This window comes from Cebus imitator, unplaced genomic scaffold, assembly GCF_001604975.1.
Source record: "Cebus imitator isolate Cc_AM_T3 unplaced genomic scaffold, Cebus_imitator-1.0 Scaffold75, whole genome shotgun sequence".
NCBI classification, from domain to species: Eukaryota; Metazoa; Chordata; class Mammalia; order Primates; family Cebidae; genus Cebus; species Cebus imitator.
This window is the reverse complement of record NW_016107390.1, coordinates 6,604,509-6,619,844: the sequence shown is the minus strand read 5'-3', so window position 1 is coordinate 6,619,844 and position 15,336 is coordinate 6,604,509. Positions and strand designations below refer to the sequence as shown.

The window sequence follows — 15,336 nt, the reverse complement described above, 5'->3', positions numbered from 1 at the left end:
TGGGTTCTACTGTTGTTTCATTGAAGAATTTTTTTGTGGCTCAGACTTTCAGGAAATATTAGTTGAGCATTTGACTAGGTGCCAGGCACTGTTTTAGGTACAGGAGAAACAGAGCAGAAGAACTCCTTGCTTTCATGGATTTTACATTCTATTGAGCTCCAAGGCCAGACACAGTGGCTCACACCTGTAATCTCACTACTTTGGGAGGCCAAGGCAGGAGGTTTGCTTAAGCCCAGGAGTTTGAGACCAGCCTGAGTAACATAGTGAGATTCCATCTCTACAAAAAATTTAAGAATAAAATTTAGCCAGGCACGGTGGTGTGCACCTGTAGTTCCAGCTACTAGGGAGGCTGAGATGGGAGGATTGCTTGAGCCAGTAAGGTGGAGGCTGCAGTGAGCAAAGATTGTGCCACTGCACTCCAGCCTGAGAGACAGAATGAGATCCTGTTTCCAAAATAAATAAACAATTGGACAATAAATAGATTCTATAGCATATCATAGTTCTTACAGAGAAAAATAAAACAGGGAAAGAAGGAAACTAAATGCAAAGGGCGGAGAGCAGAGGCTTGCTGTACAGCAGACAAGGAAGGCCTCACTGATGTACCGAGAAGGAGAAGACTGCCGAAGAAGGAAGCAGGCTGCAGCGAAGGTTGTCAAGGTCATAAGCCCAAGGCTGGCCAAGGCCAAGGCCTTGATTTGGCTGGTCTTGCTGGTAAAGATATCATGAGCCACTTTTAGATTTGCACAGCTTATTAAATGCACAGGTAGTGAACAGAGACATAAGGGAAAGGGACCAGTCCCCCCTGGTTCCTGTCTGACACACCAGAATAATGATCCAAAACAAAAAGGGCTGGATGATGGCAGCAGGAATGCTGCCTCTTTGTTATTGAAGAGCCAGTACTTGACTACAGTACATGGCCTCTGCAGCTCTGTTCTGAGGGTGGTTGGCAGGAAGCCCCACACTTCATCAGAACTAGAGACCCCATGAGAACCTGTCTTCTGATAGCCTCCAAGGGAAGACACGGAGGCAAGTGAGGGATGGTCTCATAGCTGTAACTTGTAGACCTTCCATCCTCCTGTGTTCTGGGGAAATCACAAGGCATCTGCCAAAACTCAGATTTAGCTATGGTTCAAGCCTTCGCCTACATGATGGATTCTGATAACTGCAAAGTCAACATGGTGCAGCTGTTGTCCTATGAGAATCAAGAGTATGCATTTTGGATATGTTAGACATCCACATGGATGGTTGAGATTGGGATTCAGGGCCGGGAGTGTGGGGAGTTTAGCCAGGAATTCACATATTTGACTCTTAGTGGATGTACATTTATTTTTTTAAAAGATGGGGCCTCACTGTGCTGTCCCGGCTATACTCAGAACTCCTGGGCTCAAGCAATCCTCCCACCTCAGCCTCCTAGGTAGCTAGGACTACAGGCACACACCACCACATGCAGCTTGAATACACATGCAGCTTGACTACAGTACATGGCCTCACACTTTAAATGAAAACCAGGAAAAGGCCGGGCGCGGTGGCTCAAGCCTGTAATCCCAGCACTTTGGGAGGCCGAGGCGGGTGGATCACAAGGTCAAGAGATCGAGACCATCCTGGTCAAGAGGTGAAACTCCGTCTCTACTAAAAACACACACAAAAAAATCAGCTGGGCATGGTGGCGCGTGCCTGTAATCCCAGCTACTCAGGAGGCTGAGGCAGGGGAATTGCCTGAACCCAGAAGGCGGAGGTTGCGGTGAGCCGAGATCGTGCCATTGTACTCCAGCCTGGGTAACAAGAGTGAAACTGTCTCAAAAGAAAAAAAAAAAAACTGTTTTATGGGGCCGGACGCGGTGGCTCACGCCTGTAATCCCAGCACTTTGGGAGGCTGAGGCGGGTTGATCACGAGGTCAAGAGATCGAGACCATCCTGGTCAACATGGTGAAACCCTGTCTCTACTAAAAATACAAAAAATCAGCTCGGCATGGTGGCACATGCCTGTAATCCCAGGTACTCAAGAGGCTGAGGCAGGAGAATTGCCTGAACCCAGGAGGTGGAGGTTGTGGTGAGCCGAGATCTTGCCATTGCACTCCAGCCTGGGCAACAAGAGTGAAACTCCGTCTCAAAAAAAAAAAAAAGCCAGGAAACTTGGCTGGGCCTAGTGGCTCACACCTGTAGTCCCAGCATTTTAGGAGGCCAAGGTGGGAGGATTGCTTGAGCCCAGGAGTTTGAGACCAGACTGGACAACATAGCAAGTCCTTGTCTCTACAAAATAATTTAAAAAATATTAGCCAGGTGTGGTGGCACACGACTGTGGTGCCAGCTACGTAGGAGGCTGAGGTGGGAGAATTGCTTGAACCCAGAAGGTTGAGGCTGCAGTGGACCATGATGGTGCCACCGCACTCCAGCCTGGGCAACAGAGCAAGATGCTGTCTCAAAAGAAAAGAAGGAAAGAAGAGAAAAGAAAAAAGCCGGAAAGCTTGATGATGTAGATCACCTAGGAATGAAACAGAAGAGAAGTGCTCAGTTCAAGCTTATTCACTAATTTTTATGAAATCGATGATACATTTACTTTCCTTATCAAAGGATATAAAACAGGGTAAGATTCAAGCTCCTTGATTGTGCATATCTTAAATATTAGCTAGCAAAAGTAGGAATTAAAAGAACTTAGAATGTATAAAATGAAACATGAAGAAGGAAACACAAGGTGAAAAAAAGATGTGTTAAGGTCCTTTGTAGAAAGCAGGGAAAACTAGGGAGAAGTGGGAAGATAAATAAGATCAACCATCTGCAAAAATCCAGACCATCCATTTATATTGCTCTGTCATTGTGAAGGGGAAGAGTGGATTACACCACATGCGAATTTTTCAATTTATCTTACTTTGTTCAAAGTATCTTTTTCCAGCATTTAGTCAGGGCCAGGGTCAGACATGCATGCCCCAAGGATAAAGGAATCCTAGGTACTTTAAAACAATTAACAACAACAACAACAAAAAAAAGTGAAAATCATTTTTAAAACATCTCCAAGGAAGACAAATACATCTACAGAAATATATTTTCTATTTCTACTCCCCTCTCCTGAAAAGTTATTAGAATGAAAAACTTCTGACCCTGGGGTTTAAATTCCTATTCTCCACTCAAGTTGGAAGTTAAATGGTGATTAGAATGGAAAACCTTCCCAGCTATAGTTCTTCTGAGGGAGCATATGGGCACAGAAAGTTCAGAGAGGTGGCCGGGTGTGGTGGCTCACGCCTGTAATCCCAGGACTCTGGGAGGCTGAGGCAGGTGGCTCACCTGAGGTTGGGAGTTTGAGACCAGCCTGACCAACATGGAGAAACCCTGTCTCTACTAAAAATACAAAATTAGCCGGGCGTGGTGGCCCATGCCTATAATCCCAGCTACTCGGAGGCTGAGGCAGGAGAATCGCTTGAATCTGGGAGGCGGAGGTTGCAATGAGCTGAGATTGCACCAATTCACTCCAGCCTGGGCAACAAGAGCAAAACTCCATCAAAGCAATTGATTTTTTAACAGACACCTTGCAGGACCCTAACTAACTATAATCCCGTTCACCCACTTTAGGCATAAAATAAAACTTGCATCTACTTACATGGATATTTTCAAAGGGTCAGTCCTAGGTGTTACCCATTTTATTGGAGCAATGTCAGTGCCTTCACTGTTGTGGCTGTTGTTGCCATGTGGTCTTGTTGAAACCATCTCTGGCAGCCTGGTGGAGTCATTGTCCCCTAGGTTAGGCTGCAGATGACCTAATGACGAAGCCATCAAGACTTGGCTTTCTAGGGTGCAGAGGCCTGACTGCAGCCAAAAGCCCTGGGTGTGTTCTGACACTATCGGGCCAGCAACGAATTCTCAGCATGCCGCAGATGAAGAAGCCCCTTCCTATTGGTACTAAACTTGGCTGACATTGCTTGTTGACCACATGCCTGGACTTCCAAACTTGGCATATCTGGTTACCCAGTTCTTTGAGCCCGTAGACTTCAATCTTTGTCTACAGTGTACCACACCGAGAGTCAGGTGCTCCCCAGCACCCAGAGTTCAACTCTTGGGTGAAGCAACATCCAGGCCTTAGACAAGAAGAAATCCGATCCCAGGCCTACCCATTTCCTGCTCAACATTTCTTTCAAGGACAAGTGGCCCAGCGTTAAATGACCAGTGACTGCTGTAGGCAGTGAGAGTGTGCCAGCTTTATGAATTTCTGTTACCTGCCCCCACAGGCATCTCATGCATGTACATCACCGTCCACTTTCTTCCTTGTTTTCATGCATAGGAGCATATTCTGTGTCACTTACTTGGTGTGTTTTTGGATCACGTTGCCCCTAGAATCCTGATGCTGGCTCAGTTATAGCAGGGGTATCTGATACTAGCTCATTTATACTAGGGTGTCTGACACAGACAAGGGATCTGGAAGCTCTGGGTAAGTGCCTAGACAACTGGAGGATTCAGAGGAGTTCTTCCAGAGATTGTGAGCTACAAGCTGAATAATGTCATAAGACATCTGGAGTGACATAAAAGCTGGCCTATAAAGCAATGCAAAGGCCAGCCATGGTTATTGCCAGGGCCCTGTAATCTCCAAATTTAAAAATCTTTGAGGAGGTCACTGAATTTCTAAAGGCTGAGTTTAGGTTGGAAATACACCTAAACCACTGTCCTTGGTTGAAAGGCTTCTCCAAGAGTGAAAGTTGGCAGTATCAAACTTTCAAGCTATCCATGTCTACTGAAAATTTGCCCTCTGACCAGAAAATGGGGTTTTGGAGGGCGTAAAAATATCTTTGATTGCCGCTTCTAGTCTAATATAATTGCCACCTGGAAATTATAACATTCTAAGGGAAAACCAAAAGCAAACACGAAACAGGATCAGAGGGAAGTCCAATACGATTCCCTCACACACCAGCTGAATAGCAAAAACACTCAAAACTCTGTATGAATGCTTTTTAAAAAATTTGCCTCCAGCCAGGCACGTTGGCTCACTCCTGTAACCCCAGCACTTTGCGAGGCTGAGGCGGGTGGATCACCTGAGATCAGGAGTTCGGGACCAGCCTGGCTAACATGGTGAAACCCCATTTCTACTAAAAATAGAAAAAATTAACTGGGTGTGGTGGTGTGTGCCTGTAGTCCCAGCTACTCAGGAGGCTGAGGGAGGAGAATCACCTGAACCCGGGAGGTGGAGGTTGCGATGAGCAGAGATCGCCACTGCCCTCCACCTTGGGCAACAAGAGCAAGACTCTGTCTCAAATAAATAAATAAATAAATAAATAATTTGTCTTCAATGTATGGATGAATATGATGTCATAATGATTTGTAAATTCAGAGCAGATAAATTGCTTTTGCTCCCTCCCTCTGCCTGTTCAATAATAGAGACAATATAGTGTGTGGCTTAGTTGGAATGTAAAAGTTCTAGGATAGGCCAGGCGCTGTGGCTTACGTCTGTAATCCTAGCACTTTGGGAGGCCGAGGCTGGAGGATTGCTTGAGCCCGGGAGTTCAAGGCCAGCCTGGTAACATGGCAAAACCCCGTCTCTACAAAAAATTAGCTAGGTATGGTGGCGTACACCCGTGGCCTCAGCTACATGGAAGACTGAGGTGGGAGTATCACTTGAGCCCAGGAGGTTGAGGCTGCAGTGAGCTTTGATTGTGCCACTGCCCTCCAGGGTGGGCAGCAGAGGGAGACCCTGACTAACACTAAAAAACACACACACACACACACACACAAAACAACGGATCTAGGATAGTGGTTTGGCTCTACTAAGGTGTGCTTATAAAAATTTGGGCAACTCAGCAAGCCACTTTGCTCCTTAGTTTCATCATTGATAAAGTGAGAATTATAATACTTATCTTACAAAGTTTCCGGAAAAACAGCAAGGTATGAAGCATTTAGTGTAAGGCCCATCATATAGCATCATGTCAAATAGCTATTATTGTGATTATTATTAAGAAATGTGCAAATATGCACTACCTCAGGCTTATTCTTTTTTCTCTGTCTCCCTTTTCCTTGTGAAGTGACTGCTGAGAACGCCCGGCTCTCGGTCAACCTGAATTACGTTATCTTATCATGGACAGGTGCAACAAACATCTGAGTGGCTTGCATAACAATTTCCATTCTTCCCTTTTTAATCCATTCTTACTGACTCTGACAGAGGTACATTTACAATAGCTATACAATACTTCCATCACAATTAACCTGAATAAGGGTCAATCCGTCTCTTTTAGCTACCTTAGAAGCACTGGTTGACCACTAGATGTCAGGCTTGTTAAACGGTTAGGAATGTGTTAAACCATCACCCTTAGGACTTGAAAACCACTTTTATTTTTTTCCTTTATTTATTTATTTGAGACAGGGTCTCACTCTGCTGCCCGGGTTAGAGTGTGGTGATACAATTACAGCTCACTGCAGCCTCGACCTCTTTGGGCTAAGGTGATCCTCCCACCTCAGCCTCCAGAGTAGCTGGCTCTACAGGCACGTGCCACCATACCTGGCTAATTGTATTTTTTTGTACAGATGGGGTCTCACTATGTGGCCCAGGCTGGTCTTGAACTCCTGGGCTCAAGCATTCCTTCATACCTCCACCTCCCATAGTGCTGGGACTACAGGTGTGAACTACCTTGCTTGGCTTCTTTCCTTCTTTGAAGAAGCTTTCAGTGGCTTTGGCAATGGTTCACGAGGGTCACATTTCCACTGGTTTAGAATGTGCTAATATGTGGATCAATTTTGTCTGGGGAGTCTGTGAGTCTGTGATTCATGCCAATAGAATTTGTTTTCTTTAAAGAAACATTTGTAAATTTTAATTTTTATTGATACATAATATATTTACATATTTTGGGGTATGTGTGACATTTTAATATATTCATATAATATTTAATGATTCAAATTGGAGTAGTTGGGATACCCATCACGTTAAATATTCAGAGATAAAATTTTAAGGAGAGTTTGTGCTGTCTTTGCACCCCTGTGCTAGCACTGTGGATCCACACTTGTCCATGGATTCAAATTATGTTGAGGAATAAAGACACCTGCTAAACCCTATGGAAATCAAATGATGACAAGAGAAACCAGAGTGGTCAGATAGCAGTGACGATCTGAGGCTACATCTAAAGGAAAGCAACTATTAAAAACTTTTTTTTTTAAGATGGAATCTTGCACTGTTGCCCAAGCTGGAGTGCAACAGCACAATCTCAGCTCACTGCAACTTCCGCCTCCAGGGTACAAGCGGTTCTCCTGCTTTCGTCTCCCGAGTACCTGGGATAACAGGTGCGTGCCACCGTGCCGGCTAATGTTTTGTACTTTTAGTAGAGATGGGGTTTCACTATGTTGGCCAGGCTGGTCTCTAACTCCTGAACTCGTGATCCGCCCACCTCATCCTTCCAAAGTGCTGGGGTTACAGGGGTGAGCCACTGTGCTCGGCTTAAGATTTTTTTTTTTTATAGTCACCTAACTTGGCTGTAATCCCAGCACTTTGGGAGGCCAAGGCCGGCAGATCACCTGAGATCAGGAGTTGGAGACCAGCCTGACCAACATGGTGAAAAACCATCTGTACTAAAAGAAATATAGAAATCCTTCCTGGGGTCTGGAGCCCATCAGCATTTGACCTGGAACTTTGTCATCAGCTGTCCTGGTTCGCAAGCGTTCAGACTCGGACTGGAACTATACCGCTGGGTTTTCCGGTCTCCAGCTGGCCGACTCACCCTGCAAATCTTAGGGCTAGTCAGCCTCCGCAATTGTGTGAGCAAATTCTTTTTTATACGTTTGTTTCTTATTTCTCTAATTTTTTTATTTCCATAGGTTATTGGGGAACAGGTGGTATTTGGTTACATGAGTAAGCTCCTTAGTGGTGATTTGCGAGATTTTGGTGCACCCATCTCCTGAGCAGTATACAGTGGCTCTAATTTGTAGTCTTTTATCCTTCACCGCCTTCCCAGCCTTCCCCCAGAGTCCCCAAAGCCCACTGTGTCATTCTTATGCCTTTGCATCCTCATAGCTTAGCTCCTACTTATGAGTGAGAACATATGATGTTTGGTTTTCCATTCCTGAGTTCCTTCACTTGGAATCATAGTCTTTAATTTCATCTAGGTTGCTGTGAATGCCATTAATTCATTCTTTTTATGGCTGAGTAGTATTCCATTGTATATAGGCACCACAGTTTCTTTATCCACTCATTGATTAATGGGCATTTGGGTTGGTTCCACGTTTTTGGAATTGCAAATTGTCCTGCTATAAACATGTATGTGCAAGTATCTTCTTCATATAATGACTTCTTTTCCTCTGGATAGATACCCAGTAGAGGGATTGCTGGATCCCATGGTGGTTCTACTTTTCTTTAAGGAATTGCCATGCTGTTTTCCATATGGTTGCACTAGTTTACTTTCCCACCAGCAGTGTAGAAGTCTTGTGAACAAATTCTTTAAAATAAATTTCTTTATAGATGCACATTCTTATTGGTTCTGTTTCTTTGTTTTGTTTTGTTTTGTTTCATGGAGGGCCCTGACTAATAATACACTATTCAGCATTTACTTTTTCTTCCTAACAGCAACCTAGTCTTTTTTTTGGAAATTACCTCACCCATAATCCGTGTAGTCAATCACAGTGGGACTTCCAGTGCCTGCAATCCTATTACCAAGACTAATCTGGATGCTTTTTTCATTAGCTAATTGTAAAGGTAAAAATCTTAGGCTGGGCGTGGTGGCTCACACCTGTAATCTCAGCGCTTTGGGAGGCTGAGGTGGGTGGATCACGAGGTCAAGAGATGGAGACCATCCTGGACAACATGGTGAAACTCCATCTGTACTAAAAATACAAACATTAGTCAGATGTGGTGGTGTGTGCCTGCAGTCCCAGCTACTTGGGAGACTGAGGCAGGATAATCGCTTGAACCCGGGAGGCAAAGATTGCATTGGGCTGAGATTGCGCTACTGCATTCTAGCCTGGCAATAGAGTGAGACTCCATCTCAAAAAAAAGAAAAAAGAAAATAGTCACCTTTCTTTCTTCTTTTCCTAAGGAATCATGTGTTAGTTAGTCTGAAACTTTGAAATCATTCCCATTTGGAGAGAGTGAAGAGTTTAGAATATGTTTCACCTGCCTTTGTAATTATATATATATATGTTTTATTATTATTTTATAGAGATGAGGTCTCACTGTGTTGCCTAGGCTGGTCTCGAACTCCTGAGTTCAAGTGATCCTCCCACTCCAGCTTCCCTAGTGTTAGGATTACAGGTGTGAGCCACCATACCCGGCCTGCCTTTGTAAATATTATTATATAATGTCTTATAGCCTAGACTGAAATTCTTCCCAGTGAATCTTGTGTCTTCTAGAAGTGGAGTTTCCAGAATGCACTTGTTCAAGGATGCTGTCTTCTTGGTCTCGTTTTTCGTCCTGGTGCTTTATGGACTCTATCTGATTGGTTTCCAACCCACCCCCATACCTGACTGTGCTTTAGGTGTTTTCTGTGCTCTCTGGGATCCTGATCCACACCACTCAGTTTTGGCCTCCTGAACTTCATCCCTGACCCCACCCCAGCTAGGAGAGATGTGTCGATATTTCTTTTATCCTTCTGCAACGATGACCTCTTGGAGAAAAAGAAAGGAAGCAGGAAAGATAAACATTGCTTTATCCATTATGGGTCAAGCACTGGGCTTGATGATTTACATTATCTTCATCCTTTAAACCAATACTGGAGTAAGATGATATTAACCTTTAAAAAGATATCAAACATGCTCAGCTTCATTTCCCAACAAGTGTGAAATGATTAAGGTTCTATACCCTGATTAAGATATCAAGATTTATTAATCAATTTTTTTTAAATTCACATTTATCTAGATTGAAATAAACTATACAAAATTGACTTCACCATAAATAACAGCAATATTTTCCATATTGCTAGATAAACCACAACACTTGTTTTTGTAGGTTTTCCAGGTTTTGCTTATAAATCAAGATGAGGCAGTAGATAAGTCATGAAAAAATAAAAAGCCGATGAATCAGTTGTCAGTATTCATAGCCTCTGATTCTGTCTTAACCATGAAACAGAAGTATTCAAGATATACCCGCTAAAAAGCTTAGGAAGATGTAGGCTCCACGAAGGAATTTAAACAGCAACAACTAGATGTGGAGCAACAACAGGCTCTTTCATTCAAACTTTAACTGTAATTTGTTCCTTTAGGTTCATTTGTGAAAGACAAAATTTACATTGAAATCCTTGTTTGGTGAGCTCACAGGCTTCTCTTTCTCTGGTAATTACTTGTAACTGTCCAGTATAGATTTGTAACATACTTAAGACTCCTATTAGTTAAAGGTCAATTGTGGGATTCACTGTAACATTTTAAAAAATGTATTCCTTCCTCCCACACCTCTTCAAAATATATTTCTTCAAAGAACTGATAATTCAACACCCAACCAGTAGAGATCCACAGTGACAATAAATGCTATGTCTAAAATGACTTAACTAAAACAATTCCAGAGTGCCACCAGCAGAGATCATGAGGAAGTGAAACATGGCACTTTCAATGTTCTCTTCTGGAAGAAAAGATAGGTCTTCAAAGCATGAGAGTTCAATCAGGGGCATTTAAAAAAGTAGATTATCAATGGCTAATGTATTCAATGGAGACCTATAGGCAAAGATTTTAAGTGATTAGGTGGCCTACATACACCTTATGGCTTTTCTTCCAAATATCAAATATAAGAAAGGCTATTTTTAAGAGTCTCTTGAGTATTTTCCATGGTTTCTGAATTATCTGTGGGAAGCTCTGACTTACTTGTACAGAGTTTAATATATGTGTCCACCATTAAATCCAGATCATGTTTTATATTAAACTTTATTAAGCAAAGCCAAGTTACTCAACCTTGGGTCTGTCAAAGTGTTCCTCAAGTATGCTTTTGTCCATTTTCATACTGCTTATTCTCAGCCTTCACAAGAAGAGTACACAGGACTTTTGGCAACGCATACACATTAGGAAAAACTTCATGTCAGGCAGGTGGAGGGCATCATAGATGGTGGACGGAAGCTCTATGTCTTTCCCCCATTTCCATTTGATTCTCCAACAGTGAAGCTTGGCTGAGAGCATGTTGGGATTGGGTAACTCATGTCTACACATGTCAGCATGGTGTTCCTCCGATGCACTGAATTTGAGTTGTTCCATGACTGAGGGTACCAGGGATAAGCATTTAAGAGCATTGAGGTGCTGTTCTGAAATTATATCTTTAAGTTTCTGAATAATGTGCTCCACTGCTGGGACATTTAGGATTTCTTTAGAGTAACTCTCAGAGGTTAGCTGAGATTCCAAGTTACTGTGGTGAGATCTGCGGAATCTCCCAGGAAGTTTTATTTGAATATCAAGTTTGGTTGCCAAATTTGTGGCTTCCTCAAACCAAAATTCATGATAAATTTCAATATTTTCCATCGTTTCATTGAGTGAAAGCAGTATTGCAGTCAAGCTACTGGCTGCAAAGAAGACATCGGAGGTTTGCTCCTAGAGATTTTTCACAAAGGCTCTTGAAAAAGATAGGACTTTTTTTTTTTTTTTGAGATGGAGTCTTACTCTGTTGCCCAGGCTGGAGTGTAGTGGCACAATCTTAGTTCACTGCAGTCTCCGCCTCCTGGGTTCAAGTGATTCTCCTGCCTCAGCCTCCCAAGTAGCTGGGACTACAGGCACACGCTACAACACCCAGCTAATTTTTTGTATTTTTAGTAGAGATGGGGTTTCACCACATTGATCAAGATGATCTTGATCTCTTGACCTTGTGATCTACCTGCCTTGGCCTCCCAAAGCGCTGGGATTACGGGTGTGAACCACTGCACCTGGTCAAAATAGCACATTTTTAAGAACGATAATAGTAATAGTGAAATCATAATCTGTTACTGCACTGCAGAGTACAAATGCTCGGCCAGCTATCCAGTTATTCCAGCTAATATTTGTGTCACTATTTATACCACCTAAACATAAAACAAATGCTTGCAGAAGTTCCACTAAAATTTCAAAAGCATCATGCCTGCCTGTCCACTGAGAATGGCAGATTTCCCTCAGTTCTTTACCCCTTTCTTCACTGTTCTGAAAAAGAACAGAAATTACACTGTCAAGTTCTAAAAGCATTTGCGGTGATCGTTGGAAAAAAGAACAAACTTCCTCCATTGTTTCTAATGTAACAGATACTCCTGTAACAGGTACTATTTTACTAATCGCATATATAAGGCACAGGCATTGCAGTGTGTAGACAGCTTGGGGATTTTTCTCTAAAAGGCTAGAAGCAACAACTTTCATTTTGGAAGAAAATTCACCAGACACAATGTAAGCCTGGCCATGACAATACTCCATATTTAATCCTCACTTCTCAGTTATAGTGTGAAATTTTACAGCCAAAATTTCTGCATCAGCTTTATAAGGCGGGAAGCCTACAAATTCTCTTCTTAGGTTATGAGACTCATCAACCTCATCAACACAGGCAGGTGCCCCTACATCCAGTACATCGTCACTGATACTGGAAAAGAAGTGTGAGTCTCTCACCTCCATGAGAGTTTCTTCCCTACTACGGCTCTCACGGCTCTCTGGCATCTGTTTCTGCTGTGTTTTTGAACAAAACAATGTGCTAACTGCTGTTGTCTCAAAGCGCTATCTTAGGACCTCTTCACCAGAATTTATCCAGCATTCGAGCAGCGCTTCAACGTTATCTGGAGTAAAGAGACCTTCTGGGATTTCATCAGCCTCATGTCCCCTCCAGAGGTATGTTTTGCTTTCCCATCAGAGTCCAGATTTCAAATAGAGATTTTAGGCATCCTTTGTTTTCCTTCTCTTCAAGGGTTAGAGGTAAGATGTCCTCATCTGGCCCTTCACCCACTTCTTCACTGGAGTTCTGAACCTTGCTGTTGTTGGTTTCTTTATGTTTTTGTTCTTGTTTGGAAGTTTCATCAACATTCTTTCATTAGTTTACTGTGTCTACTACGTGGGTTGTTCAAATGACTGGTAAGCTCGAATACTGTTGGTATTGCATTACGGCGAAGAACTGTCCTGTTAAGGACTACTTCTACAGATTACAGACGTCTCAAAATGTCTGGCACATAATGGATCATGTTTATTTAGCTGATGAGGTGTTTTATCTTCTAAGTCTGCTCTCCAACAATTCAACCACTTCTGGCATCTGGCCAGGTCCGGTGGCAACCTAAAGAAGGCCAGGGCGGGCTGCGTGCTCTTCCAAATGTAGTAGGGAGCAGTGCAGAAGTTCGGAATCGTGGCCCGCCCGCCTCCTCAAGGTAATCAGCCCGCCTGCCCCCGTCAGGACCAGAGAGAGCAGCCATGCCTTCTGACGCAGGGGAGGAGCAGGCGGGCGAGAAGCCATAGGGGCCAGGAGGGGCGCCACTGTCTGAGGCTGGCTGGGGACGCGGCTGCACAGCGCTATGAGCGGCCGGGAGGACTTACTGCGCCACCGCTGCCGCTGGTGCCCCTCCTGCCGGCCGGGGACGCTGCCGCCTCCTTCCCACAATGCCTGTGAATCAATTTTTAAATCAAGAAGTATTTATGTCTTCCCAGCCTCTAATGACCTTTTTGAAAATGAAGTTGCAAACACATTACACATTTCAGGTCCAGAGAAACTCCCCAAAATATCTAAGGGCGTGTGCAAGCTTTTCTTCTAATCTGATTTTTAAACGGAAGCATCTTATATTTGATACATTATTTGATGCCTTTTAAAAAACGAGTTCTAGAGCACATTTTCCATAAAAATATATAAATATGTGGTTGTACAGTAAAATGTATAAGATACCTATTTGTGTATATGTGTGTATATGATACATGAATATAGTTCCTCTCTATTCTTTTTCTTTAAATTCTTCATTATTATGTACCACTTCTTAAAATGGCATAGGGGATGGATTGGTAGCTTTGGCTGTTTCTGGCTGATGTTTTAGAGGGCTACTAAAATGTGCAAAGAGGTAGTCACAGACAACAGTAAACCAACTAGATATTCAATGTGCTCTTTCAAATGTGTATTTAAGGACACAAAATCTTCTCTGTGGAGACAATCAGCACATGTAGGTAGACTCAATTCATGCTAGCAGCCAAGACTTGCCTCTCTCAGTAGACCAAAATTATTCATAAACCATCATGTAAAGAGAAGTGAGCAGTCAACCAGGAGACCCAAGGGCACAGCTACGAGTCCTAAGTAGCAGGATCAAGTCTCACACTGCTCATTATGAAGACAGAGGGTTTCTGCCTTCATTTATTTTAGGATGCAGCTTAGAGAAGGTTGCTGGCCATATTTCTGTTATTTTGATTCCAGCAGAAGATCTTGTGCAGATTCACAGAACACATTACTGTAACATCGCTAAGAGGAGAATTGGGTCAATGCAATTTAGAGGATCAAAATAGCTCTACTGTGAGAGTAGAAATTCTGGTTTATTGGAGGGTAACTTTTTTTGATAGTCTCAAAGTTTAAAAAAAAGCTTTAAAACCAACTTTATTAAATAGGAATTTGAGAGATTTTTTATTCTATGCCTTAGAGATCAAATGGTTTTAGGGTGGGGTGGGAGGCAAATGACAAGGGTTTACTGAACTGCAAGGAACTCCAAAACTTTTCTGTGCTTCTCCTGAAATACCCTTGCTTTGCATCTGAGTCTTGTCTAGACCACGTTAAATGGAGTCATTAGGCTATTTAAATGTTTTATGTACTTGAACTCAGAAACTAATTTTTTTTATTAGGAATTCCTGACTTGGGGATACTTGCCTGAGGGTTTCTCTTTTTTGTATGTTTGAAAACGCCAGTAAGGATGAATTTTTCCATGATTTGGAATTGCCAGGGATGATGGACTTCTAAGGACTGAAATAACCAATCGTATTTGTGCAAGGCTCATTGTTTAAATACTGTATTCTTCTTATAGGATTACTGTTTTCCTTAAAATAATGTTTCTGCTAATGAGTTTTAATCTAACTTCAGTGCTGTCTGTCCAAGACTGTCCTGAATTCAGTGATTTTAAGGGAGAAAGTCTATCAATATAATTTATTTGCATTTTATAGATTGAAAAAAAAACTCATGAGCATATCTCTCCTATATTGTTTACAGTGTTTAGATTATAGCTTATATATAAATTTCTCCTATCAAATTTCTTCCATTTTGTGACAGTTTTATTAACCAACAGACTCCACTGCTGATTTATCACCAATAATAGAAATTTTTTGAGAATTTAAATTTACCTACAGTAAGTAACAGCCATTAACAACTTGATCTCTTTTTTAAATAACCAGAGCCTTGGTGTAGGCGAAAGCAGACAGGTCAGGCCCATCTCTGGGCTGGGTAACCTTTTTTTTGTCACTGATCCTGCCCTTAAAGTGAGTTAGGTTATTTACTTGGGGTCCACA

At 42.6% G+C, this 15,336-nt stretch overlaps 1 pseudogene; it reads right to left on the bottom strand.

Annotated features, from left to right (window-relative positions):
• Window positions 1-10,663: 10,663 nt before the first annotated feature.
• Window positions 10,664-13,230, bottom strand: LOC108306885 (annotated as a pseudogene).
• Between the last annotated feature and the right edge of the window lie 2,106 nt (window positions 13,231-15,336).